The following is a 25,203-nucleotide window of genomic DNA, read 5'->3' on the forward strand; positions in this document are numbered from 1 at the left end:
ACCAAATATTTTAGGCAAACAAGTAGCTATTGCATAAGAGAATGCCAGTGATAGTTTCTGTGTTCATGTATGTATGCATTTATGTATGTATGTATGTATGTATGTATGTATGTATATGTATGTATTGTGAAATTTAGATTTGTATGACCCTCTTTCTTAGAAATGAAAAAAAGAACTAGGAGTGACGTGATAGCAGTGTTCCAAAATCTAAGGGACTTCCACAATCTCAAAAGCACCTGAAGGCAGGACAAAAAGCAATGAAAAGGAAACCAATCAAGGAGAGAACCAACCTAGAATTAAGGAGAAATTTCCTGACAGTGAGAACAATTAATCAGTGGAACGACTTGCCTTCAGAAGTTGTGGGCATTCCACTACTGATGGTTTTGAAGAAGAGACTGAACAATCATTTGTCTGAAATGGTATAGGGTCTCCTGCTTGAGCAGGGAGTTGGACGAGAAGACCCCCAAGACTTCCAACTCTGTTATTCTGTTAGTCTCACACAATAATGTTATGTGAAGGGCAGAAGAAAAGTAATAAATAGAAAGCAAAATAAGTCATGAGCTAAAAGAAAAAGGGAATAGAAGGAAACAAACTATTCTCCACTATTATTCACTACTATCAGTCTATAGCTTTCTATCCTTGCAATTTGACCTTGCTCCCACCACTATACACCATTTTATTGTTTATTGATTACTGTTTGTTTCCCCCGCTCTTTTTCAAGATCTCATCAATTCCATCTGGTCACAACTTTCTCACTCTGTATTCAATCATCACCCATTCATTGTTTTACTCTGTCACTTTTATTTTATCACATACCCTTAAGTATCCCATTCCCACTTCATTCAGCTTATTTTTTGTTGTGCCAAGATATCACTACATGCTTAAGTTATTACCAAATGACCCAAAGTATCTCTGCTACTTACCCATAATGGCTGTAGTTAACTGAAGGTGTCACATAATGCTTTTTACTAAGGTAAAGAAGCTAAAAACTGGATTATCAGCCTTAGCCATACCTTTGCCACATGCAGCTTATCCTGCTAATCATGAGAATAAACAAGTCACTTCTAGTACATGCAATAAACTAGATCACAAGTACAACCGGAACATAGATTTGTCCCATTAATGATTATACTAAACTGAGCAAATAAGATAGAGAAATCTTGCAAGACATACTATATTCTGCATCTCACCAACTAATAAGATGCAATTTGGAAAGGTTTTCCCTTGATATTTAACATGATGTACACTGTTGCCTTTCCATTGGCTGGTAAACTTTTTCAGAGAGTCTTTAATATAGGAGTTACAAGATAGAAGAAAACAACTGCAGCCAATGGTATTTAAAGTATAAAGCAGGGCCCGTGGGCCAGATCCAGCCTGCGGGGTGCTTAGATCTGGCCCACGGGGCCACCCTAGAAACAGCAAAGGACCAGCCCACAGTGCCTCTGCCAGTAAAAATGGAACTTGGGAGGGCCTACATGGCCTGCCTGACCTCAGTTTTTGGCTGTGATAGCCTCCTGAAGCCTTCTGCCATGAAAACAGAACTATGTTTTCACTGGCAGTGCGCTTGGACCCCCCCAATCATCAGTGATATCAAACTGGCCTCACCCACTCTGGCCATGCCCATCCACCCCCTCAGGACCCCCCCCCTCAATCCACAATGAAATAGAGTTTGACATTCCTGGTATAAAGAAATAAAACACAAAAAGAATCCGAAGGAGTTTATTATAAGATAAAGTTTCACAATTATTTGGAATCTTCTTAAAGCAAGAATAAGTTCAGCAGTCTAACTATAAGCATTACAAAAAAATATTTTTACTCCAAGGACAACTATAAAAAATATTAATTACATGTAACAACATAACATATCCAGATTCAGAAAATAGATTAAAAAGAAAACAGGAACTTCTCAAAGAAGGGAGAAATTTACCATGGTTAATGTATCTGCAAATAACTGGAAAAAATAAAAAGTGATCTTAAAAAAAGAGGGACTTTGAAAACTATGACAGAATTAGAAACTCTTATAGAAAATCCAACTAATAGGACCCATTGTTGTTGGAATATAGAGGTATAACGAGTTAAAAACAATATGATATAATGGATTTAAAATTTGAGACAGGTAATTAATCACAGTGGATCAATGGGAAGAGTTATGGAAAAAAACAATGAATTAAATTAAACCTAAAGTTAAGCTAAAGAGAAAACTTGTATAAGTTGTTGTAGAAATGGGGCCCTGAATAGCTTATAAAATCTACCTTTAGCCTCAGGTCTGGGCTAATGTGGGGTTTTTTTTGGAGGGGTCCCTGTCGTACTGTGTGTTACCCTGTTTCTCGAACAATACGGCCTCCCCCAATAGGAAGTCCCAGCATGTTTTATAGGCATGAAATGAAATTAAGCCCCTCCCCCCAAATTAAGGCCTATATTAAAATATGCGAAATGGGGGGAATGGTGGGGGGGCTTGCTGTTAGGAAGTACTTCTGTTGCACACCCGGATATGGTGCTGCCTGCGTTGACCCCGATACAAAGTGCCCCACCAACGCCAAGGTCAACATCCAAGCTGTCGCCGCCCGCCCGCCCGAAGATGCAAGGGGGGGAATTAAGTCACCCCCGAAAAGACGACCTAGCCTTTTTTGGGGGGACTAAAAAAAAAATAAGACCCGGCCTTATTATATGAGAAATATGGTAGTAGCTGTTTTTAGTCTTAAACCACTTTGTTTTCTCTAGGTTTTAAATTGTTTTAATTTAGTATTATATTTTGCAAGCTGCCAAGAGTCTGTTAGAGTGGGCAGCTATAATAAATTTTAATAAAATAGTAAATAAATATTTAAGATGTGTTTAACAGTTTGGAACACAAATAGAAGGGATGAGGAGTAATTCCAGATTTTTTTTTAATTGTGGTATTTTTTAAATTTATATTCAGTAGTTATTCTTTGTTATATCTTATTGTTTTTTTATTTTCTTTTGTACAGGTAGTCCTCAACTTACAACTCTTCATTTAATGACCATTTCAAGTTACAATAGCACTGCATAAAGTGACTTATGATCATTGTTCACATTTACAACCACTGAAGCATCCTCATGTTTATGTGATCAAAATTCAGATACTTGGCAACTGGCATGTATTTATGACGGTTTCAGTGTCCTGGGGTCATGTGATCCCCTTTTGCAATCTTCTGACAAGCAAAGTCAACAGAGGAAGCCAAATTCACATAGCAATCATGTTACTAACTTATCAACTGCAGTGGTTCACTTAACAACTGTGGCGAGAAAGGTTGTAAAATGAGGCAAAAGTCACAACAACAGTCTTGCTTAGCAGTAGAAATTTTGGACTCAATTGTGGTTATAAGTCAAGGACTACCTGTATTGTATTATTTTAAGAATAAAAATTCATTTTTAAAGAAAAAAGAGGTGGGAAAATAAAATCTTACCAAGAACTCTTCACACAGAAATAAAAACAACTAAGCCAAATGAATAAAACAAAAAGAAATAGTTCAGATCAATGACCTCAGAGAATAATCCTGGAAATCATTTATTGCCTACACATACTCAATGTATTGCTCACAAACTTCTTCTATTTCTATTGGTTTAAATCAATAATTTAGTTCCTTTTCTCTGTTGTTCAGTTATCACCACCAATTTAAACTAATCTCTGGAGAGAAAATACTTTGTTTATTAAACTGTAAACTGCATTCAGTAAATTAATCCCGCTGTTCACTTTAGCAACCAAAGGTAAAAAGGCACAATTCAGTTATATTCAGATCATTTCTCAATTGAAAACAAGATAAAACTATCATATGAATATGTAGTCAAGCAGTTCTATCCTAAATTTCTTCAATGAAGTATATTTTTTACTTTGCATTATTTCCTGATTTAGAACTTTGGTAACCATTCCTGGAAATCATGTGTGTCTGCTACTGAATTGATGTTTGTATGTCACATTACAGCATAGTATTATTATACAAGATACAGTGGATTGGTACACACTGTGACACTGTTCAGATCTTCCGGCTTCATCTGGCCAGTAGAAGTAATTAATAAATCCAGAAAATCTGGTCAGGTTTTTATTGTGTTAGGTGAAACTGAAACTCTAGTTTTTTCATTTGTAACAATCCAAAGTCATAAATCACACACAAAAACCTGGTTTAATGGGATATTCAAACATTGCCTAAACACTTTGCCTGTTTCTTTACTTGTTATTCCCAGTATTCCTTCTGCAATGCTACTCACAGCCCATTGAAACATCTCATATTACCTAATATTATTGCATATTTGCATATTTCTCTCACAGTTTACCTATCCATGCATTTGACTTTAGGCATTTGGCTCTGAGCTATAATAATTATTCAATAATTTCAATAAGAATGGAAGGTGTTTATGAAAGATGAACTTGTTTACTTTTTTTAAAAAGTGACAAATGCTTGGATTAATATAAATCAAGCCCTGCATGTTGTAGGTATAAAATACTTACATCAGCCTTCTACAAATCTTTTAAGATTGCACTGAAAATGCATAACAAATTTAAAAGAAAAACAATCTTAGAATACCCAGTTTGCAAACTTCTGCTCTAAAAAGTAGTTCTACCTGACAAACATTAAAACAAATATGGAGGGAAAAAACGTTGTACATTACCAAATCTGTGCTGTTGGATTTTACTGTGACAAGATGACAATATTTTTCCTCTCTTGGTAAACTCTTGATACTACTAAAAAAAAAGTGAAAACCAACACTAGGAAACTAGAGAGAACAAAGTACACAGCTGAGATTGGAATGTGTCATAATTATGGCTGTTAAAAGTCTACTAAAGTGAACCTGTGCTTACAGAAAAATGAATGTTACTTCAGGGACACAGATTAATCTTCAACAAAATATGGGATGTAAGTATCAGAAGCTTTTTGTAACACCAGAAGATTTTTTAGTGAAAATTACAGGAATTAGCTGCATGTGAAATGAACCCAAAGACCAGCAAAATGCATATTTTTTTTGTATCACAACCCTACCATTTTAAAAAGTTATATATTGTTCCATTGCTGCTTCTTTTTAACTTCCAGAAGACTGGAGAAGAAAAAAATCAACCTTTCAAAATATGTTTAAACATTCCTGTAATTTTCACTAAAAATCTTCTGGTGTTATATTTGATATCACCATTACAGTATGGATATGCAGCCAGATGTCCCAGTATGAACAGCAGTCTCCCAATGCTTACTGGGGGTCCCTGAGCCTCTTAGCAGAATTGTCAACAATATGTTAAAATTTTATTGTGACAAACAAATACAATAAAGTCAAAGAGAATAACTGTGGATAGAATTTCATTTTGTCCTAGGTTTATCTCTTTCCGCAATCCCAGTCCACTGCTGTGTTATTTTAAGTTATTACCAAGATCTTGATTCCATAATGTAACAAAACAAAAATTTAGAATAAGACAAAATGATTCAGTGATACCATGATTCTGCCAATTATTATATTTCAATCTACTCTTTTTTATAATCCACTAGTAATACATTCATCAGTTAACGGGGGAATCTACTAAATAGAATAATATTTTTAGAAGGTTAAGTCTTTATATTTTAGCAAGTAATAATGCCAAATTCTGATTTTTCATCCTTTTTCCATTCACCAAAAGAAACTGTCTAAGTTTTTGTTTATTATTTTTAAAGAATTTGTTAATAAAAAACAGGATTCCTTATCCTTTGGTATAAATTCATTTTCCTGTCAGGCATGAAAGATTAGGATCACATGTGAAGCTCCAATTGAACTGATTTATTATGACTCATGCCTATCCACACGAATCTACTCAGCTAATGGTTAACACTATTTTGGGGCTAGAGAAGCTCAATGGAATTCAATATAGATTGGACTTGGTCCATTTATGGCGAGATAACAACCGTAGGCTAATCCCTCTTTTGAGTCTACCCCCAGGCTGTCACCCCTTGTTCTACATTTCTTTTATTACAATATAAAAAAGAAAATATAAGCATACAGGCATTTTTTTCTGAAAATTTCACTTTGAAAATAATTTAAAACAAATTATAATCTATTAAACTGAAGAAGGATCGAAATGTAAAGGAAATTTTTAATACAGCATTCTATAAGTAAAATATTAGATGGGGAAAATTCCTTTTAATAAAGGAAGAAGATTCAAAAAAAAATATTGGCAATAATATAGAGGTGGTTTGCCACTATCCCCTGAGGGATGGTTTTTGTTTTTTTTAATTTTCCAGGTTAGTCTATTATTTATTAAATCATTAGGTTTACTGATGGTCTCCATCCAAATACTTCCAGGTCCAGCCTATTTCGCTTTGAAAGATTATCTAGGGTAAGTTCAAAAAACTATTAGTCCATCTGAATCTAGTCTGGTGAAAAAGTGATGGCTTCCAGTTCCTTAGAAAAAAAAATCCTGACACTAATTTGGTCTATTGTTTTAAAATAATATACATTAACGACACAAAGAAAATTCATTCCCACCTACCTTAAGCTTAGGATATGTTTTGTTTTTAGCAAGAATTAAGACCAATTCCTATCCCCAGAGTTCTCACCATGGCTATATATTCAGCTAATACTTTTGATTAAAAAAATGAACAAATATCTGCTGAAAAAGTTGTGGCTACTGGTTTCTACTTATATAATCTGTATATTCTATTTTTCCAATATAAGGATCAGAATATTTATACAGTATACACATATATACATACATACATACACACAAACACGTATATGTTTATATGTATGTATATATGTATGTATATGATTCTTATGCAGATATTCCAATCATATTTCATATTTGTGTAGGAGCAAGCAGAAATCCAAACCAGTAACTGCAAGAAAAATCAAAAACTAGCCAGCTTGACTCGTTTACAAAATGATACCTTAATGGATGCTAACATGACACAAAATACTGAACCCATTTTAGGTCACCCAGGTAGCTTGCAGTGAGGAGACATTTACTGCCTTCTGTCATGTCTCAGTTTATTTTCTGATGAAAAATAATTATAGGACAAATGTCAAGGTATACTTTGCTTTCACAGACACCCCCCCCCCCCTTTTCCATAGTGGCAGGAGCATCTGGTCTCTTGGCAGATTCCCTGGGCAATTTTACTGACAGCTGAAGAATTAAGAATTTGGGGTCAGTCACAGTAATATTCTGCATAAGCTTTCTAGCAGCCCCTTCTTCCTAGATATCACGAACTGTATGATTTACTTTTAGGGGAGGGGGGGAATGAATGTTTCAAAAAGTATTGACTTTGGAGGGCATGCAAAGGCGTAAGAAAACCTTAGGAAAAAATAGTATTCCATAGAATCTGATGCAAATTATTTATTAGGACTCAAATGTATTTTCCATTTAGCCTTTGGTTTACACACAATCTGATCTGTTCTGGCTTTAAAAAATAGTCTGTATCAGTGCTGGCAGAATATTATCATTCAAAAATCTTATTAATAGTATGTTATTTATTTATTTCTATTCAATGTCTTCATTAGTTACCTTCCAAGACTATGATCTGTGTTTTCATTTGATTGATGCAACTCTTTTACTGTACTATAGAATCTAGACAAAGATTAATGAAATTATAATACAAAATGCGGTTAATGGAAATTGTGCATGATTACACTAGAGTATATGAAGGGAAGCACTACTCCAAATCAGATTAGAAATTTCTTATATGTATATTTTGCCGTAGAACAATATAAATCCTTACTACTTAATTGATAATCTAGTTTTATAACTAAGTAGTAAGGGTTTATGCTATTCTTAAGAATATGAATATAATGTATATTATAAAAATATATCAACAGATGTAATTCCAAAAACATATAAGGTTGCTATGAAACCTGATTTTACATTCCAGATTATTTCAAATGACGGCAGGATAGTAATCTGACTTTATCATTTTTTTCTTCATTGTTCTTTTGATGACATATTCATCCTGCTTTTTCAGCATAATTAACTAGCAACCAATTATCCTTGTGTAATTATCATCTCCAAATGTTAATTTTTTATCTCAATATCTTTAAGGGCTAAACTCCATCTCAGCACTATTCTCTTACTTGCTATATCCATTTTAAAAGAACTGTGAAACAAATGGAGGATTAGAGTGACTGAACTTGTGGCCATATTTAAAATACTAATTGCAGTGCATTACAAAGAGTCTTTACTCAACTTCAGTCCGCTTCAAAGATTCATTAAGAGTGAAGCAATCAAAGATTTTCAACATTGTTACAGGTGATATAAGGAACATTAGCTTCTGAATGTGAATGTATATATATTCTGTGTGTATGTGTGTGTGTGTGTGTGTGGGTATTCAGCTTTGTTCGGGTATTTTCCCACATCATTATAGTTGTGCTTTTAAAGTTGTAGCAACGTTTCGGCAGAATCTCATCTGCCATCATCAGGCTTCTGTATTGTGTTCGTATACATACATACATACATACATGTGTATATGTATCATGTATCATGTATCATGTATCAGTATATGTATATGTATATATGTATATATATATATATATTCATACACACACACACACACACCCCAATACCAGTGGTGGGATTCAAATATTGTTGCCACCAGTTCAGTGGGTGTGGCTTGGTGGGTGCATTTTGCATGCACGTGGTGCCAAATGTGCACTTTGCACTGGCGCACAGGTGTTTGCATAGACGCAGAAGCATTCCAACTCGCCTCCTGCAAGCCTGCATGATCCCAGTCGCTTCACCAACTGCCGTGCAGCACTATTCTGTGCCGCGCAAAGCAGCTGCACTTCAAATTCAGCAGATAGAAGTGGGACCCCGGGCGGGCGGGTGGGCGGGCCCAACAGCAGAGCAGCAAAAGAAACGGTTTGGTCTCCGCTGCTCATCGCTCCTACTGGCTCACCAAAACCGGGCCAACCTGGTCAAATACCACCACTGACCAATACACACACCAACACACAGAATGATTTATAAAAAGTCCTTAAATAACTTAAGCTTGAAGATACCAAGAAAGCTTTAATCTTCTGTCATTGTATGTTTTCTATTTTCCAACGCTATATTCATTCCCTTAGACCTGCAGCAATCACAAATCAAGGCATTTAAATGCTTCTTCATTTGTGTTGGCTAACTGCTTGAGGTAAATTGAGTCCTGTTTGTGAATACTAGCTCACCTACTCATTCTTATATGGTCTTCGACATAACTGGATTTGCACTTTCATTTTAATGAGGCTTAATATGCCATAGTCTGAAAATTCACTATCAATTCTTGTTTATTCCAGGCATTTAAAATTATTTCTAGAATAAATGTCTTTGTCTTTGATGGATGGCACTTAGAGAAATGCTTTTTATTATTTAAACAACAATAATTACAAAAGCTAAAGCCTAAAGGTTTTCTTCTGCAAACCAAATACATTAGTTTCCTGTAGGCATTTGTCTAGAATAAAGAATGTATACAACAACAATTTGTAACAATTGTATATAGTAATTCTTTGTTTTACTGCTCAGTTATACATCATGTAAATATTTCATGAATGGTAGCCAGATTAGTCTGCTATAACCCACCTTCCCAAGAAAGTAGTAATCTTAAAAATCCTAGAATCATGAGATCAATGTTACCACCCAAAGGACCTTCAACTTTATGTACCTTTCTTCCTTAAAAGGATGATACAAATAATAAAATAAATTGTTGTAATAAATAAACTGGCCAATAAAGAAATTTATTTGTTTGTTTGTTAAATTTATTTGCTACCATATCTCATCATGGGGCTATCCCAGGCAGCTTACAACAACAAAAAGGAAGAAATGAAAAGAGTATAAACAAAGCAGAAGTAAAATAATAGAACAATAAAATAAACAATAAAAAAGAGAGCAATGAGAATATATCAATATGACAACAACAAGGTGGATGGGTGGAGAGCAGAGAGCAAGTTGTACAGGTGGAGTACAGTCCAGCAGCCTTCACCAGTATGGAACTCCCAACTAGGTCTTCAGGCTAACCGGCAAATTATGAATTTTACAAAAAAAGCAAACAAACTTCATAGTAACTTATTATTAAATGTATCTATTTTATATAGGCTTTGGCGAAGTCCACTTTAAAGAAGCAGAACAAGATGCTTATTGAAGTTTTCAACTTTGATATTGAAGAAGGATAGTCAAGAACAGGGGTGTCAAACTCACATAATGTCTTGGGACTTTTTCCCCCTTCGGTAAACTGGGCGTGGGCGTGGCCAGAGTGTGATGCATCCAGCCCGCGGGCTGGGAGTTTGACAGCCCTGGTCAACATGAACAATGACTCACTGAACAATTTAGAGGCACTCAAGACACAAATGGCCAGGTTCAAACTATTGTACTTTTCACACCTTATGTGAAGACCTAGCTCTTTGGAGAAGGCTCTAATGCTGGGAGAGATAGAAAGGAAAAAAATAAGATGACATGTTAGAATAGCTGAAGGACCAACTTTTGGAGTTACCATCATGGAGAAAAACTTAACAGCACATAATAAATCAATCCAAAACTCTGAAAAACACTACGGTCAATGTGAAGTGTTCATTTTTGTACAAAAAAATCTCCTCATAACCAGAAATATTCTTAAAAGTAATAAAAAGGCATTTGACTTTTCTAAGATTTGTGTGAAGCAAGGCAGCAGCAGGCAGGGGCTTTCTATTTTGACACCCCCCGCCATTGCCTCCAAGCCTTGGGCTGTACCTGCTTATGAGTTTTTTTTTTTAATTAAAGCCCCCTGACTCTGCCAGTTTTTTTTTTTCTAAAGTGCTGCAAGTGTTTTTTTTTTTTTTTTTAAGTGCCAAGGCTCTTGCAGAGCCCCGGGCACTTTGGAAAAAAAAAACTTGCAGCATTGTAGGAAAAAAACAACTGGCAGAGCCATGGGGCTATATATAAAACCTTGTACAGTGACACAGCCCAAGCCTCAGAGGCAACAGTGTAGGGGCGTTATCCCTGCAACGACATTCTGGTATTGAGATTTCCTATGAAGAAATGGTGGCACTGAGTTGGCAGAGGAGAGTTGGCTGTGGCGAGAAGGCCACCCCCTGCTGGCCGCTCCAAACTAGTGGTGTCAAGTCCTCCCACTCCGTTTTGCAGCTACGTAAAGGGAAACAGGATAGAGCATTTAAGCATATTGTCATGAGAGATATTGAAAGAAAATTATTCATATCCTGTGTATATGGCTAATATTGAAACCCATTGCATACCCTATTGTCTCACACAGGGTTTTTTTTTCTAATATGATTTTGAAAATAGGCTGTTTAAGCCTGTTTCCATCAGATAATTTTCATCAGCTTCAGATTAAAACTAAGTGGTTTGTCCTCTTGACAAAAAGGCACAGCACTCCTTTGACATACATAATCATCCCAAGACAGAATTGATGAAACTATTTCTCCAGTAACCCAGATAATACTCTAGCTAACTTTTACTACATTGTTAGATTATTCAGGATATCTTTTATGTCAGCTGAGAAACAACAGTTTTATTCCTTGGAATGTCTGCAATTGAAAGTATGGAAAACAAACAGCTAATTAAGAACATGTGGGTGAAAGTTTAATCATCACAATCATGAGATAGAAGCTAATAGTGTCTGGGATGTTTTCCAAAAGTATTTTCAAACAGGAAAAAAGAATAAATATAAACATGGCATGAAACAAATGCCCAAAAAATTAGAATGCCTAAGCAACACAAAGATCTGAGACTGTTAATTTATTTTTCTACCCTCCAGCATCCAATACTTTTAAGACCTCAGGCATCAATAATCACTATAATACTTCCCAGCAGATTTCCTTATTGTTCTTCACTCATTCCCAGAAACCTGCCAAACCCATAAAGATATGGGAGGCTACCACTCCCATAAAGATATATTCTAGGAACTATTAGGAGGAGCTGTTTTCACCCTCTTTCTCTCACACGAACTCTCTGAATTGTCTCTTGTCCCTGTGGAATGTATTCCCTCCCTCTTGAGAATCTGGACCACATTCTATCACATAAAATGCATTAATTCTGCTTTAAAGATTAACTCTCTCAACATATTGGTCACCTTTATGCTAGCTGATCAGAGCATTCATTGAGCTTTGGCACTCTGATTCTGATGAGTACTATCAAAGCCAGGACTTTTTGGAACTAATCATGTACAATTTAATATGATCAAAGTACTGGCAGTCTTCATTGAAGCCAACTGTGAAAGTTCTTAAATTAGTTTCACAGTTTGACTCATGTAAGGCAAATATAAACTGGCACGGGATTTATTTTTCTCCCTGATAACAACCTGGCACTATAATAACCCAAGGCCATTACTGAGCATTCACAACACAAGTTGGGTATTGTATCTATTCTAGAACACAGTAGTGGCAAAATATTTCAGTACTGCTGCCAAGAAAATTACATGGGCTTGTCCATGAAATTATCGGCAGTTAGTTGAACATGACTCAAAGCAAACTGAATCTTAGTTTGTACTGGTGAAATCTTACTGACTTTCATGTTTTATGTAAATATATAACAGGCTGAATTTAAGGAGGATAAGCCTAGCTTCTTAATAGATCTAGGGCAGCAAACAGAAATGAAGTTTTGTACCACAAATATAGAGGCACAGATGGCTGGGCTGAACTTTGCTCCTTTCTGACTCTTATTCAAAGGTCACTCGATTCAAGATGTTGGTATACCTATTTTCACAATTCACAGCAAAGGTTGGGACTTAATATTTGAAAATAGCTGCAATAATTCCCTCTAGCTCTTAAAAAAAGATTAATTCCCACTCTGCAAATATATGAGTCCCATTTCAACATGTGGGATCAAGTTACAATCATAACTCTGCATGAAAGTTTGCATATGTGCCTAGTAATATATTATGCATGCAGGATTAATTAAACCCAGTGAGCTGGTTCAAATATCTAAGAACTATCTAATTGCTACATGCAATTAGTACAAGTCACAGAATATTCTAGCTTTCACTGTATAGTTTGTGGACTTATAATATGTATTTAATACTATATCCTGGGCTACAGGAAAAAAACAACATAAGATAACAAAAACAAATTTATCTATTCAATAAAAACCTCAAATTCCCAAATCAGACAAAAACAAGAATATACTGAAAGCATTGACAAAAATTACAAATCGTAAGAACAGCATTACAGATCAACTATTCTAGCTGATAAAAAAATCTAAGTAGCACCAGTCCTGAATAGAACTAGGACTGTAAACTCAGGGGTGGGATTCTACCGGTTCTGTCCGGCTCTACAGAACCGGTAGCTCTGAAGAGCAGCAGACACAGAACCGGGTCTGTGTCTGCTGCTGTTTTGGCCCACCCGCTCTTACCTGTCCTTTATTTCCTGCTGTTTCAACCGCAGCTGCTTTGCGCAAAGCAGCTGCGGTCGAAAAAGCAGGAAAAAAGGGCTTTTCCAACTGCTGCACACCCGCACACAGCGCTGCTCAGCTATCCGGGCAGCTCAGCAGGTCGTAAATTGCACTTGCGGGACTTGCGCATGCGTGGGCGATGCAGAGCAACATGACCAGTAGTTATACTGGTCGGATTCCATCCCTGTGTAAACTAGACAGAGAAAGCTAATAAATAATCCAAAATAATATAATGAATTAATTCTGAGTTTGTTACCACATGGAATGGTCTCAAAGTGCTCTCATCCCACCAGCAGGTTTAACTCACAAAGTAATGGAATTACAGATCTTGTATGTGTGTGTGTCTGTCTTTGCATGCACACGCACGCACACACGTGTATCTAAAATCTGAATCATCTGTAGCATGACCAAATTACAAGCATGAATAAGATCGGTATGCATAGTGATTCCCATTCAATAACACATTAATCAGAATTCAGTGCCAAACCCACTATAGCAAAACAAGCCTGCATACACAATGTTTTCTCAGCAACATTGGCTTATACTTTGTCACAGAAGGAAATAGATAATATCTAAGTAGATAATAAACAGCATATAACTAACTCCATCTTCAGAGACAGAAAACGTATAATTGATGCAGCACAATTCAACTTAACAGAACAAAAGCCTAGTCTGCACAGCTTGACAGAAGATCATTAAATAGGTCTTCAGAGCAAGATAAACAGATGTCTTTTGAGAGTTCCAGAGTCTAGGAACAAACATTTAAAATTACTTCAGTGTGTAAACTCACAAATAATAACAATATTTAGGCATACTTTTCTGACACAAAAATCTCCAAATTTTGATATTTATGACTTAGGAGAGCTTTCTCTCTGTCGGGGGCTTTCTAGATTTGCTAGACTTTATAATTCCTTTGTACCTTATGACATCTGAAGAACACCAGATTTAGGAAGATGATTTAAAGAAATTTGACTTACTGAATTGAGCTGATTCACACATCACATAATTGTACCAGAAATAACTCTGGCCAAGCAGCATGTATGAATCCAACCAAACTGATTTGCGAATCAGTGTTTATAATTAACATGTTGTAGTTCAACGCATCAAATGGTTGTTAGATGACAAGGATTCTAAATAATGAAACAACCATTTTTGCACACAGATTTTGAAATATCACGAACTAATGCATACTGAGAAGAATGGACAAAGTATATGTACCCATGCCATTTAATATATGCTTTGTTAGAGATTTTTTGCCCTTAAATTTCTATAAGGACATGTAATTTCACAAGCACCCAAACATTCTCACATTAAAATTTTAAATTAAAAAAGTAATTAAAAAAAACCTTTTAATGGAAATGATTGGTCAGGCAATCTGTAATGAGATCTACAACCTTTCACCTTAGGTCACTACTGTAATCCTTCCAGATTCAGAAGTTGTGACCACCTAAGAACTGTTCAATGCTTGCATTGTATATGCAATCTCATTTCCATATGCCAATGTCTACTTGCATTAAATTAATTCTGTTCCATGTATTGAACCACGAAAGCAGGCAGGAAAAGGCCATAGGCATTCCTTATTCTTAAGGGAAGTGTAGGAGAATTAAAAGAGCAAAGCTACAGAATTGGAGGAACATATGCACATTGGAAAAAGAGAAGTTTATGGAGCCCAGTAATGTGTTGTCTGATGAGACTTATTAGGAAAATCAATATTACCTAGAAATATCATTACCCATTTTGCTAGTGATGAATAAGCAATACTCTTCTGCATCTCCAGGAGAAATGTGCTGTCTAAAAACTGAATTGGAATGTATGCCTATTTATATTAAAACTATTCATATTTCCATAATATGGTTTCACTTTTAATATGAGACCTTTTAATGGTCAGCTTTTGCCTGAAATATTTTACTTAGGCTCATCAGTGCAAAAAATTATTGATATATATTCCATAAGTTTTTATTTTGTAGCAAAATTAAAAATGCAAGAAAAGGAAAACATGCAAGAATGAAAAGGAATACCTCTATCCCCACAACTTTAGTTTAAATGGGAACGTTTGAATAAACAGTAAAATAATCCTTGAAATTAGCTTTCTATGTTATCTCTTTTTACTTTTCCACTAATCACCATCATTTTCAACATTCAACGTCTATGATGAACAAGCTTATCAAAGTAATCATGAAAGAACACCACACTTTCTTCAATCAATTTCTTTCAAATTCTTGATTTCAATCAAACATTTAGTCCATGAATATATTCCTTCAATTTTGAGAGAAAGTGGAAATTATGATTCCAAGTCTGGATTATATGGGAAGTTGTGAAAGATAGTGAGACTTTACAATTATCTCTTGGGAGGCTCATGAAGTTAAGGTATTTGAGCAGTATTCTCAAATGTCCTTCATGTGCTTCCAAATGCTGCTTAATAATTCAAAGTTTTGAGTACAGTACTCTCAATTGATAATGGTTCCATATCAAGAGAACGCATGAAAATAATACCATCTGTATCCCTAAAAAAGTTGTAGCTGTGAGTTTTCCTGCCAAAGCTTGTGTCTTGATTCCCTCCTGCCTTCTCAAGTGAAATTTCATGATGATGCTTATGTTTCTGGGTCATAACCCAGTTTTTCTGTCTGTTACAATGCTGCAAAAAAGTTTCTTACCTTTGTTGTCATAGTTTGAAAACAAATTTCAAATTCCAAAACTTTCACCTTGATCATCAGCATTCAAGGAGCTATCTTATGTAAACTTTCTGACATGAAAGAACATCAATAAGATGATGTTCCTGTGAAGTGCCAAGCCTGACAACAATTTATCTCTGAGTGATCCATCAATTGCTCTTAATTAGTTCATCAACCTTTCTCTTGTGAAACTTGTTAACTGCTGACACAAGTCATTCATTTTACTCTTGAAACTCACAAATCATCTCTTTCCAATTCACCACCTTTATATTTTATGGTCCAGTGACACACATTATTCACATTACCACATCACTATAACCACCTGTACTTCGAGTAAATTTAGTCACAATTGCTTATTGCTTAAAGCAAAATGATGACTGCTCACTTCACAAATAGTAGAAATATGCCCTTTTCTCACAACTTCCTAACAACTAAGTGAAAGAAGATATGCCAAAGAACATGTCGAAGCTTCCAGCTTCATTACTGCCTTCTGTGGTAATTCATAACATTGGAACATAACTTTTCATTTAACCTTCATAACCATAACTATTTGGGATACTTCAAAAAACTTGAAATTGCTATACTTTTTAGCAGAACAGAATGAAAATGAATGTAATGCAACTAAGACATAGAAGGCTTTTAAAATTTTTTAGCCCCATCAGATTTAAGCTAGACACCTCCAAAATGTTATCCTATTCTTTTAAAGGATAGTTTTGATTATGGAAGAAGCAAAAAGCCTAAGAGAAGCATGCTATTTACAAAATTGATACATATAAACCCAAATTACACTCAGAAATATATTAACATCAATACTTGATTGAAACAAGACCAGAAAGAAGCATAAACAGAAATCATGGTGACATAATAACTTTTAAAATTATGCTTTCTTGTTTGTTCTATTTAGCTATATAACATACCATTTGCTAAATATAGCTTAGTGTTCTCTATTTTGAATTTGAAAAAACTTTTGTATCTCATCACTACCCAAAAGAATTTTAGAACTTTATCACAAATTCTAATTTTAATACAATCCCATATCTATGCAACTTAAAAAATATTAGCACCAGAACAGGAAAAATTGTATGGTTAAGTGATATTTATGTTACAAAATAAATCTGTAAACACATGAATTTTAAATTCGTAAGAAAATAATAAATGTAAAAATAATCAATACTCAACAGATTTATAGACAAAGGAAACTTGTGCAAGTTTCACTGCATATTATTCATAACCATTTAATGTTTATGTTTAACAATTCATTCTTCATGCAATCAGAATGTGTAAACTTGTTTTCTCCTTTACTTGAACTTGATTTTTATCTACTCTTTTAAAGCATGATGTAGCAAGAAAAATTTCAAATGATAATCCATTATTCATGTGGTATAAAGTTTTTAAAAGGGGGCATAATGGCTGAGTGATTAAAAATGCTAAGTTTGTCAGCTGGAAACTTAACCACTGCATTGATTTACTTAACAATTGTGGCAAGAAAGGTCATAAAATGGGGCCAAACTCATTTAACAACTGTTCTTGCTTAGCAACAGAGATGTTGAGCTCAGTTATGGTCATAAGTTAAGAACTACCTGTATATGATAAAATCAATAAGCATTATTTATGGAATGTCTTGAGTTAATATGGAGCTCACAATTGGTTGCTGAATTCAATTCATTTTGTGCACAGAATATGATATGTATACAATGAAGGTAACATTAAAAATGCTATATGGGGGACTTTCAAGGACAAAAGGGCATGAAGATGAGTGGTGAATTATATTAATGGAAATTTTGTTTTCCTGTCTCCTTTTCTTTTTTTCTCACCACATAACTTTAATTTATTTGGCTTACTTACTGCTTATCTCAAAAGGAAGCCATGTGAGATACATAAAGGTAAAATCATTTCCAAGACAGTTTTCAAAATATAATACTATTTTTTTTAAAAAAGGAAAAACAGTAATAAACATTTATAAATTAATGAATATATAATCCAGATAGCAGTGACATAAATACTAACATTCCATTTAGAACCTAAGATAAAACCCCGTGAAGAAAAGATTGCCAAAAATGAGTTTTGAGTATTTTCTTAAAATGTGATTGCTGATGCTAATTTTATATACTACTGTGAGACTATCTTTCAATAAGCTTGGCTCCATATATTTACTTATGTAACTATCATCAGAAGTAGGAAATTATAAAGATTTTCAATTGCTAATCCTAAAATTTGGGCAGAATAATTCAGATAATCAAAGACACTATAGAATGTGTTCTCATACCCTACATGATTAATTCTTGTTCATTTTTGTTGTATTTTCTAGATGGGAGGAGCTTCCAAGTAAGATATTTTGTTACACGCAACCATTGAGCATTGTGCATATACAGCCACATATGCCTCTGTTTCAAATGCATTAAAATAAAATATAATGTTTATCACACATTGAGGCTAATGGAAACTATTCTTATTTATAAACAGCTTCCTATTCCATGTTCCAAGACAATTTTAAAGTGAATTTACATTTAAATGATGACAAATGATGGCAAAATGATAATTTTAGTACAGCTTCCACCACTGGCAAGTTGACATATGAGACTACATATATTATTTGTAATTACAAGAAGTTATTATAATACATGTATATCCTGCAATTAGTAAATGACTATAAATAAATGTGCCAGTGGCCTGGCTAAAAGCCATCCTTAATTGCATTCTCTTCATCTTCTTCTTCCTCTTAAATGCAGGGAGAAGAGGATGGAGGAAAGGCACTTGCTACTGCCTCTTTCAAATGCATTTGCATACCGTCACTGAATGAATAGTCACATGTCAAAATCTATCTGTAAATAGAAACCTGATGGTTCAGTGTGGTTAAAGAAGCTGAGCTTGTCAGCTGGAGAGCTGACAGCCCATGTTCAAGACGCAAGCACCACGCAACGGAGTGAACTCCTGTTATTTGCACTGGCTCGTGCCCATCTAGTAGTTTGAAAGTGTGCAAATGTGACCAGATTAATAGGTATCACTTCAGTGGGAAGGTAACAGCATTCTGTGCACTTTTGGCATATACTCATGCTGGTCACATGACCAAGGAAATTATCTTGGGACAATGCTGGCTCCCTCAGCCAAGAAATGGAGAGGAGCACCATGCCCTGGAGTGAGAAACGACTGACAGGGAAACCTTTACCATATTACCTGTAAATCTGTGAGTCATTAATATACCATAAAACCGTATTTCTTACTAATAGCTCTACTTCTTTATATAGTTCATCTTTGTTTCCTCTATTCCTACCATGAACATATTCTATTCTAGTGGATGCATAGACAGGAGCTAGCCTTTATTACGTAGTTCTTAATTTACAAATATTCATTTAACAAATATTCAAAGTTACAATGGTACAGAAAAAAGTGACTTATGGTTGGTCTTTGAAAATAGTCCCATGACCAAAATTCAGTTGCTTGGCAACCAGCATGCATTTATGATGGTTGCAGTGACCCTTGGCCCTGTGTTCGCCCTTTGTGATCGTTCAAAGTGGCTTCCAACAAGCAAAAGCAATGGAGGAAGGTGGAATCACTTAATGATTGTGTGATTTGCTTAACAACAACAGCAGAAAAAGTTGAAAAATCAGGCATGACTCGCTTAATACCTGCATCACTTAACCGCAGAAGATGTGGCTCAAATTATGGTTGTGTCAAGGCCTACTTGTATAACCCAATGGAATTTTCAGAACACACACCTTGACTATTTTATCAAAATGGCTATTATCGGAAGTCCTTGACTATTTATAAATGATTGCCATGAAAGGCAAGACTAGTCACAAAAATCACATCTTCCAAAAGACAGGTTCCTGTCACTTCCTTTATCACATGAGACATATAGGAGGCTTTTTTTTCTCCTGTCATGTGGACATAATTTTAAAAAATTGTTATCACTTTAATACTTCATATAGGCTGTGGGGGGCTAGGTGAGGCCAAGAATAATTATTTTAAATAAATATTATGCTATAGGCTGTGCTTTACTTTACTCTGTAGCACCCTTATATATGCCAACTTGAGAATAAAAAATAATAAAGTTATGGAGGTATGAAGCTTGATAGGCATCAAGAAAAGTGTTTGTGTATATACTGATGTTCATAAGACAATATTGTAGTCTGCTTCTGATAAGCGTATATTTCAACCACTGATGATCCATAATAAGCTGTTACAAACATTCAGACTATTCGTAAATGATGGAAATTCCTTTTTTTTTAAAAAAAAAGAAGTTTGCTATGCATCTATGTAGGTAAATAACAGAAAACATAACATAAATCCATTCCAGTTTGGCAGTTCCTCAAGTGTTCTGCATGTTGCATCCTAGTCTTTTTAATATTTTTTTTCTTGCTGAATTTTTAGATTAAATACAGAGTGCTAAGTTTTAAAATAAATTTCTGTCAACTCTGAATATTTATTTATTACAAGACAGAGCAGTGAAGCATACTATGACCTATTCTTTAGTGTTCTGATTGAACATTTGACCTTCCTTCTCAACCAAAATATGTTTTCTCCAAGCCTTTAAATATAGGAAGGTGGTAAAGTCAAATAAAAGACAGAGGTTCATAAAAGAAAACTTCATCTACATTATAATCAATCTTTCTGATTGCGAAAACTGCTCCGAAAATCCAAATGTTTAAATATGTTTCTGGTAGCAGGGGATGAAGTTTAGTTTTTTGATTTCTGAGTGAAATAGTCATAGTCCCAATATTTTTGCTACTTTGCCCTGATTATGGAAAATGTTGTTCTGAACTGATTGCTAGTGAGGTCAAAACAGGCCATATACTCACTTTCCCCACAATGCATCATTTTCTCCTCCCTCTCTCTCTCTTTTTGTTAGGGGCAGCAAGCAGGCACATCCAATGCTGTATTACTTTCTTCTTTCATTCATGACGATGTCACATACAGGCTCTGCAATCCTGAAAAAGAAGCATTTCCCAGGTTTTGAGGACAGAAGTACTCTAACCAATCCATCAATGCTTTGTGTGCTAATGATAGATTCACGCATAACAGACACCATAAGCAGTGTGAGCAGCAGGCATGAAAAGGAGTGAATCAACTGTCAGCAGTTGAGATCTGAAGGACCGCAAGGCTGTGATTAGAATTTTCAATCAGAGTTTCCACAATTCATCATGTTACTCAGAAAGGAATGATCCCCCTTTTCTTTTTAATAGACATCTTCCTTCAACTGTTTCTTTCCCTCCTTTAATATTAGCATATCAGTAAGTTTCTGAGACTTAGGATTGGGTGGGTGGGTGGGTGAAGCTCATTCAGTTCCATTTATAGCACAGATTTACAGCAAAGAGAAGGAAGCAGACATGTAGCAGAAAAAGATCACTGTCTGTTTCTTTATGCAGGCACAAAAATCTGTTATAAATTTGATTTCACTGTAAAAAAATAATATTTAAGTATTGAGATGAATTTTATAGGATTAAAGAATCAAAAGTACTTTAGTCTTTTTCCATGATATTATATTCCTTCTTCAAGATTACTGTCCTTCTTTTAGATAGTCACATCGGATATCTATGCAAAAATTCTAACTCTGGGATTCTGTAACTGTAATATAAATATAGGGTAATTTTATTTGGAAAGGCAGAATACCATAAAACCTATTTTAAATGTAATCATAGCATTTAGAAAATATGAACAAATTTAAAAAGAGGCTATATAATTCCTCAGGTTTTAAAAGCCTATTTAATACGGATTAAGGAATGAAAATGTGTTTATTTTAATTGTGAATGTATTAGATCAGTCATCATTAACAATGAAACTGTTTACAGTGCTTTCTTAGCGCAATCCCATTTTCTATGTTTGGCCAGATGGACAAACTACAGCATGACAACTAAATATACTTTGATATTAAGGTCCAATAAAATGACATTTTCAGAAACTAATACAGCTTTAGTACCAAGAATGCACAGGCATCTCTTTAAAAAAATTGCTTGAGAGACATATCAAACTAGGGCCATGATAGCAAACTAAATGATAGAAATTAAATCACTTGCCTGTTTAAATTCTTGTATTTAAGCACCAGTTTAAATGCTAAATATTTACTCCATTTTCTGAGCCAGAATAAAATCCAACTAATTGTGCAGCCAATCACAGATTTATTTCACTCAATTTATATGGCCATCCATCTCACCAGGATAACCCTGTGCCACTAACAACAGTTAAAAACATCAAAATAAAATATATTTGCCGCCTATAAGATAAAAACCAATCAAACAATTCAAACAGCCATTCCCTGATCTCTAATTGACAATCCAACGCTGGGAATACAACAGAGCTTTGCAAAAGACCAGCAGGATCAAGGCTACTCTCTGGCAGAATGGTATTCCAGAGGGAAGGTGCCATGACATAACATTTGTATCCGGTGGCCTGCCAGATGACACTCCTCCCTCAAAGGGAACCCTAACATTCTTTTTCTGCCAGATGTGATGGGATGAGTAGAAACAACCAAGGAGAGGTGGTTCCATAAATAACCAGGCCCCATGCCATGAAGGTCTTTACAGATGACTACTAGTGAATTGCACTCTGAAGCATACTGGTAACCAGTACAACTCACAGGACAGAAGTGTAACATATGCACACCAGGGGGAGTCCATAACTGCCTCATTTAAGATCAGCTGGAGCATCTATGTGTTTTTCAAGGCCAGACCCATGTAGACCTAATTGAAATAACCATTTAGGAGGTGACAAAAACATGAAGGACTCTTGGTTTAGAAAAGGATGCAATTGGCATATAACACAAAGCTGTGCAAAAATCCTCCAAGCCATCCAGAATGACACCCAAATTGAACATGGATTCTTTTTGGGATAGTGCAACCTGATTCAGAACAAGAAAGGAAAACTACCTAGGACCGGAGGTTCCAAAAAACCCCAAGTAGGGTTGGATTGAAACTTGTTCTTTCCCATCCAAGCTCCCCCAGCCTCCAGACACAAGAACAGAGCTTCCACATCACCTGTTCAGCCCAGTGCAAAAAATGTAAAGATATCACCAGCATACCGATGATATCTCACTTGTACCATTGAATGCTCTCACCTAGCAGCTTTGTGTAGATCTTAAGCAGCTATGTAGAGCCTTGAAGAACTCCAGAAATCAGGACCTGTGTGCTAGTAACACTTTCCTCTTCATCAACATCAACTGGAACCAGCTTCAGAAGAAGGAAGAAAAACAGTGGAACACAGTGCCATTCACTCTTGAACCCTGAAGCTTGGCCAGAAAGAAGCCTATTTGTGGATGAATTCTAACAGAGAGCAATATTAAAGCAATAATTAATCTGAGAATTATCTATTCCTTTCTTTTTATATTTCCCATATTTTTATAGTGAACCATAGAACTAAGCTCATGGACCTATTTGGTTGTTGATATTTGATTACCTGAAACAAGCACATGGCCTAAAACTGAAGCCCACTCAAAATGTGATCTTTGGGGACCAATTCTGACATTATATCTGCTTACTAATTAACTTCAGTATATTTTACTTTATTTAAGGAATCCTATCTGATAAAACCAAGGAATCCAAAGTATGCTTTTAATTTGAATACAGTGAGGATATATCTGAAAGTAAGCAAGCAATAAATAAGAGTGATGTGATTAGCATTCACAATAAAAACAGAATCACAGAGAGACAAGCTAAGGTAAGAACTTTTGCTAAAATCCCAGGTTTGCTTTGTTTGCATACCTGCAAGGTAGATCATACTTTGGTGCTATGAATGCATACTACAAATCTTGAAATAATATTCATGAACTCAGCTTGTGTAAATTAGGGATATATCAGGAGCTAAAATCTAAGGCATAGTGAGAACGCTTAGAATCATTTCAATCTGAACTATTACCATTATTCGCATATCTATTCTTTGTCAGTATCTAAACAAATGTGATAATAGACTGGAAAACAGTATATCTCTTTCTTTCCCTGGTAAATATCAACTGCACTCAAATCCTCTCCTTTCAAATAATCCTGGAGTTTAATCTTTTAAAGGCCTATTTTGATCTTTTCCTTGGCAGATAACATCACTCCCATTTGCTAACCATTCCAGATATTTTAAGCAAGAGGTCAACTGTAATTCTGTCAGCCAGCAAGCAAAACATATGTGGATTACTACAAAGAGTTTTGCATATTAACATTTTAACTAGACAGACAAGTGCACAGTAAAGATCTCATATGGCAGTTCTACCATTGGATGAACTATTCCAACCTTCTGTGAGGCATGGAAGCAGTAAACAATTGCTGACAGAAAAGCCTTGTTGATATGAAGAAAGCTATTATCACATTAGGTCTAGGATCTACTAAATGACCCAAAGGAACAGAAAATGGTTCTTAACAAGATGAAAATTTATTAAACTGAAAGCCATAATGAATATTCACTTTTGGATTCCAATGGTTTCCCAAATTATATTACAGTACATATTATAGTATTGTGAAGATATCACGCCAGTATAAATGCTAACAATGTTGTATTCATTAAGGCAGAAACCAATATTTCTGAACTTGCACAATTTATTTATGGGCTTCAAATTCCACATTCCACATTCAGCACAGCCACTGCTGAGCATTTTTAAGTCCGTGCATCTCTAATGTGCGTAGGAAAACATTTCTGCCAATTACTGTTCACAAACCAAATTGGGCTGTATAAGACATAATATAAAACCAAACAATCAAATCAAACCAAGGTGCTGGAAGAAGATAAGCAGGATTTAAAACTGGAAGAAGAAATGTCAATAATCTTATGCTATGGTTTTGGCTGCCTAGTGCCTAAATGTGGATCACATGACCAAGGAGATGTTGCAAAGATTGTAAGTGAGATTACTGATTGTAAGTCACTTTTTTCAGTCTTTTATAACTTTGAATGGTCACTATACAAATAGTTGTAAGTTGAGGGCTACCTGTATATAACTCAATGCAGTGAATATATGTAATACTCCTGACTCCTATTTTTCCACAACAACCCGTAAGGTGGGTTGGGCTGACTGGCCATAGTCACCCAACTGGATCTCATGAATAAGGTAGGTCTAGATAGTCTCTATGTTTCTAGGCCAGCACCATAACCTCTACACCAACTTGCTCTCAATAACATTGGGAAAGGTAGAAGGAAAGAGAAGAGGATAAACAATGGCAAGACTGAATGATTCTATTACAGCAGCAATAGGCATATGATTGGAACACCTGAAAGACAGGAGGGGTAAAACCCTCAAAGAGAAAA

General features: G+C 35.2%; 1 protein-coding gene across 14 annotated transcripts in view; it reads right to left on the minus strand.

Annotated features, from left to right (window-relative positions):
* DAB1 (DAB adaptor protein 1) overlaps positions 1 to 25,203 on the minus strand; it is a 754,595-nt gene that overhangs the window by 215,362 nt on the left and 514,030 nt on the right. For 9 of the 14 annotated variants that reach the window (XR_015748591.1, XM_087960346.1, XM_087960344.1 and 6 more), the window contains one exon: positions 20,787 to 20,915. The gene's annotated coding sequence lies outside the window, so the exon portion shown is untranslated. Of the gene's footprint in view, positions 1 to 4,626; positions 4,726 to 20,786; positions 20,916 to 25,203 lie in introns of those variants that run through there. The other 5 variants (XM_087960347.1, XM_087960349.1, XM_087960342.1 and 2 more) reach the window with 1 other exon arrangement.

This window comes from Notechis scutatus, chromosome 3, assembly GCF_049901735.1.
Source record: "Notechis scutatus isolate UNSWTSFEM ecotype Mainland chromosome 3, rNotScu1.2, whole genome shotgun sequence".
Classification (NCBI taxonomy): domain Eukaryota; kingdom Metazoa; phylum Chordata; class Lepidosauria; order Squamata; family Elapidae; genus Notechis; species Notechis scutatus.